This window comes from Octopus bimaculoides, chromosome 19 (genome assembly GCF_001194135.2).
Source record: "Octopus bimaculoides isolate UCB-OBI-ISO-001 chromosome 19, ASM119413v2, whole genome shotgun sequence".
In the NCBI taxonomy this organism is placed as follows: Eukaryota; Metazoa; Mollusca; class Cephalopoda; order Octopoda; family Octopodidae; genus Octopus; species Octopus bimaculoides.
Window position 1 is genome coordinate 20,692,155 of NC_068999.1, and position 5,602 is coordinate 20,697,756.

At 31.1% G+C, this 5,602-nt stretch overlaps 1 long non-coding RNA gene across 1 annotated transcript in view; it reads right to left on the reverse strand.

The window, feature by feature from the left end:
* Window positions 1–5,602, reverse strand: part of LOC128250119 (uncharacterized) — a 43,099-nt gene that overhangs the window by 24,597 nt on the left and 12,900 nt on the right. Inside the window, exon 2 of the long non-coding RNA XR_008266240.1 lies at window positions 81–243. This is a non-coding gene — a long non-coding RNA (uncharacterized LOC128250119). The remainder of the gene's footprint in view (window positions 1–80; window positions 244–5,602) is intronic.

A 5,602-nucleotide genomic window follows, 5' to 3' on the forward strand; every position in this document is an offset into this window, starting at 1 on the left:
GTGTGTGTGTGTGTGTGTGTGTGTGTGTGTGTGTGTGTGTGTGTGTGTGTGTGTGTGTGTGTGCTTATATTTATGCTTACCTGCCACCTTTCCTTGGCAACCAGTCTGGTGTATTTGCGTTACAGCAACTTAGTGATTTTTCAAAAGACCTATAGAATCAGCTTTTAAAAGATGAGACAGTTGGTCGATCCGTTCAAGTAACTAAGAAATTCTTCAACGCGGTGCCACAGTATGATCTAACGACTGAAACAAGTAAACGATAAAAGATAAAACAAAAGTGTTCCCTACTCAACTATCTTTCATTCTCTTATAAAGTACGCAGTGTCCAGCACTCAAACCATATAATTACCCAAACCATTCTTTTCTGTCGTTCTCTACTTATTCAAATAGTTTTCATGGAATCGAATATATATTTTCAGTCAACATCTGCGTTCCTGCTACAGACGGTTAATTGCACTCGTTAACTGGATCTCTCAGAGCAGTTACTGTGAGCCCTGCGGAGTAATTTTTTGCGTCAAATAATAGATTTCTATCATGTTACTAGCTTGGATTGCATTATGTGCAAATGCCATTTGTATCTGAATTTAAGATTAAGAGAACGCGTTTGAGTTTTCATCAATGACACTTAAATTTGTTTTGAAAAGTTTGATAATATTGTTTCATTGAAATAGTTAAGATTCCAACACAGTTACAAAGAGAAAAGAAACCAGCCTGTGTCCCTCAAAAATAACTGCCGTTGCACGAATTCCTTATTGAGACCATTTGTGCTTTGCACAGTGCCGGATGGGTTTTCATATATAATGGGTATAGTTTTGGCATATAAGTCAATAGAATATGTACGAAAACCATTCTCTTAACACTATCAATGATATGGAGTACAAAGAGATGGATTTAAGATTCCTTCAGATTACGCATAACATGCTTCTCATAAACATTCAAAATTCCTCATGAAATGGCTACATGATTGAAGAAGAGGCTTACAGACTCTTCCCAGAAATATACGCCCTTGATATCGAACGTAGGAGGGTGTCAACTGCTAATGTGCTGAAGTCGTAACCATACAAGATGTTAGAGTTTGGAACATTCTACACTCTAACAATGATCAATCAAGTGCATTGGTGCTATTGGTGGACACGCACAAAATAAAATGAGGATGAACTAAAGTTAGTGTGGATCAAAATTTGGTATCATGTCGAGACGAAACGCATCTCCTTTACGATCGCAAATGAAAACGTGTTAAAATTATGTTTAAGATATCTTTTATTTTTTTTATCTGCAACCATGTCTACTGAGAGTTTCATTGTAATAGTCGAGTACGTGGTAAAACCTGTTCTGGAAAACAAATCACATAACCTAAAGGAAATATCTTTGATTAAACGATTAATCGACGTGTTCGCTAGTGGAATAATTTGCTTATGTTTTAAGTTTTCGTTTTGATATTTTCCAAGGTACACTGCGAGTTGTGTAGGAGAGACAAGTGAATAATGTTTTAATGAGCTTCAGCTATAAGAAGAGAGTAAAGTTTTGACATTGACGCGTTATGAAGCAATTACTTTCTAGATTTTTTGGAAGGACCTGTGTCATTTGGGTGTGATTAAACTCATGTCGGTGACATACCATTTAAACTGTTGCGAATCGGCTGGTGGAAGAAGATGGAGGAAAACATTTCGGTGATGCTATAGTCTGGCGAGAAAAACTGAGCTTTCTGACTGTTCTGGGGGTAGAACACAATATCGTTGATGATAGAAGGAGATATCTTTGCGTGGGGATTAGCTGAATGTAAGGTAAAGGTAGAAAAAGCAGAGAGCGAAACAGCACATCTGTAGACAAAGCGTTAAAGTATGATTGACCTTTCTCCGATATTTCTTAGTTAATTGATATTTAACAGACTATAATATCGATATAAATCACCAGATTTTCAAGCGAATTTTATAAGTAGAGCATTTAAAATAAACCAAACATAACGCTGAGATCTCCTTGGAGTTGCCGAAGGGCAAACGTTTTGTTTCTTTAGGTAGATAGTGCTTTCTCAGATGAGAATAAATCTTCTAACTTCCAATATACGCTCGACAGCTCTGTTCATAATATAGGTGAATAGATTTGCTTGGTTAAACGAAACTCTTTAAGTTCAGTAGCCATATGGTTTTAGTCTTTTGTACCAAATCAGAAATTATTTAGTTTTTACGCAAGGTGGATAATATTAGAAGTACATGTTCCTTAAAACTAAATCTGAGAATAATACAATTCCTAAAAGGCAATGGTGTATAAATGTATTTTTGAAGGGGTCGATACTGTGTAGTTTCTATGAAATGATATTAGAAATCAATGAAATTATGTTTAAGTAAGCAATGACTGTTAATGACAATACACTGTTACTTTATATGACAATGGGATATATTTAGAAATTTCTAATCGATAACATAAGTTTTAACGATGTACCGCTTATTTTCATTTCCTTGTGTCCAATACGAAATATGTCATCTGCTTGCTTCTTAGGAGAGGTAATTCTATTAAATATAAACATTTCTACATTTTCTTAAGTAAAGGTCCACATTAACGTGTGTGTGAGCATGTGAGCATTTGAGTGTGTGATTGGGTGTGTGAGTGTACTTGTACATGTGCATATATATATAAGAATATCTGCATATATATAAGTATGTATGTATTTATGTATGTATGTATATATATATATATATATAATTAAGAATCAGTTGAATTAGTTACTAAACTTGGGGCACTTTGCCAGTTCGGTATAGTCTGCACAACACTAAGATAGGTGGACAGAATGTAAATAAGTAACAAGGATGTACCGGTATCAATACATTACGGCAGTTTCAAGCGGCTCCATTTAATTGATCAATGGGATCATTACATTAAGTTGAAAGAAACCGCTCTCTTCAGAAGCAGATGACCATATAGATTTCAAACATAATGGATAAGCCATTTCTAACAAATTTACATCAATGATAGAAACCAAAATAATTACATTGCTTCCTGATGTTATATATGTGGCATAGTTTAGAAAATGATGCATATCTTATTAAGCTTACTATAATTTAGAGAGCAGCAGAGGAAAAATAGTGGGAGTCAAGATAGAAGAGTGGTGACGTAGTTATTTGTATTTAGATGTAGACTTCAACCATTTAGAATTAAATCCATTGGGAGTTGTCAACTGTATTTCAGTTGATGGTGATAAATGAATTATGTAATTCATAATTTAACAAATGTATTATATTGAGAAAATTCAAATTAATATATAGGGAAAGATAGAAATTAAACTTAAAATTTAATAATGGGATACTTTAATATATAGGAAAAACTATTAAGGCGTTTCCTAAGCATACTACTGTTAAGGTGGTCATCATAAAACCGTTCTGCAATGAATGTATAACTGAAATAAATTATCATCTGTGTAGGAGTACATAGTATATATTAAAGCAATAACAAGGATTATTTTCTCCATTACGGGTGGATTACTATAAGATATCAGAAATAAGGAATCGAATATAAGAGGTAATTGAATCAGCGGTATAATAAATGTATAAGGGAATATATGCGGAAAAAATAGTTAAACCGATTTGGGGATGTAAACATTTAATTGCATGCTTAAAAAATATACTAAAATGCGATAAGGATTACCATAATGTTTATAAAAAAAACTTGTAAAAATAATTTTAAATTACACACACTAGGAAAAATTATAAAAGGATATGTGAATGTATAAAAAATCTCACATATAGGTAAACAATTTATAAAACAATGTGTAATTATAAATATAAAATATAATATTGTATTATACAGTGAGTTTTATGAACAGAAATTATAAACTACTTTATAATCTAAAGAAGCTACACAAATGCATTGGAGGGTATATAGATATATAAAAAGTTAATAATATAAGATAAAAAATATAAAAATATAATTTTATAAAATATTTCATTGCGAATGATATAAAAGGTATAACAGAAATAAAAAAAAATAAGGATAAATCGAGATAAAATAAAATAAAATAAGGATTATTTTATAGATTATGATATAAATTATAAATTATATTAGAATATTGAAAATATCTTATTATTATAATAATTAATAAAAATGAAAATATGTATATCAAATAGTAATTAAAAATGTAAATTAAAATGAAAATGCCTTTGGAAATGGGTTATGAAACATTTGTAAAATATATCTAAGACACTAATCTATGTAGAATAACAATAGTTCCTGAGGGTATATCTTATTCTTAGGGGAAGTGCAAGATTTAGTAATCCATTGCAATGTTATATATTATACTAACTATAAGGGAAGATAATTCTAATACCGAAGGGAGTACATATGTATATATAATTATTGAAAAATTGCAGATTAAAGTGGTTAAGGGCTATTAGAAAGCAATGCTACATATATTTCGAGAAAATAGAAGGTATGCTATGAATAATATGACATACTAGATACTTCATGCTACCAAATCATAGTATGATATACTTAGTATTACTTGCTTCTAAAGTATTTGAATGTACGGGTATCCTATGAACACATGATACTCTAAGATCTCATTTATTTTGTTTGCATCTATATTTGAATATTTCATATATCTCCATATGACACATATTACGTCCATGTTGGCTATTTGTGTATGCCTGAGTTCTAGGGACTATATTCCATTCACAGATCTTCGTAGATAATGAAGTACTGTTGGCATTATGCCTAAGCCTAAAGGACGAAACATGATTATTCAAGCGTTTTTTTGGGGGGAGGGGGTTCATATTTACAGAGCATCCGATGTAACTGGAGTTAGTAGATTCTGTCATTACTGTACATTTATATATGACATTTTTTGTTAAACACTAAACCAATAACGGGCATTGGGATCCTTCCCTACAATTGCAACTGGTGGATATTATTATTAGCATTATTTACCCTATCATTAACATTTATATTGTCGTCAATCAAGGTATCGCTCAAATTCGTAAAACTATTATCAAGTGTTATGTCACTATTATTTCAGCTATTATAATAGGTATTACTACATCTATTTATATTGGGAGTATATCATTTGATATTATGCCCTCAGCCTGTAATGGTTGCATTTGGGATACTTGGGGTTTCTTTGAAATTGATGTAATGAATTCATTGATCAATTAAATGGAGCTGCTTGAAACGACCGTAATGTATTGACATCCGTACATTTTTGTTACTTATTTACATTCTATATTTAGGCATATATATAATGAGAAGGAGAAGAAGAAGAAGAAGAAGAAGAAGAAGAAGAAGAAGAAGAAGAAGAAGAAGAAGAAGAAGAAGAAGAAGAAGAAGAAGAAGAAGAAGAAGAAGAAGAACAGCAACAACAAAAACAACAATAATCATAATAATAATAATAATAATAATAATAATAATAATAATAATAATATCAATAATAATAATCCTTGGATTGAATTTATAAACACCCAGTTCGATGCAATTCCACAAAAACTTATTCAATAATGCCCATCATTAGATTGTGGTGGCCAGCATAACGGTAATGGAGCTTTATTTGCATATTAAAAATGTTTCCCGTTGACAAATTGAGAAGATATATATATATATATATATATATATATATATA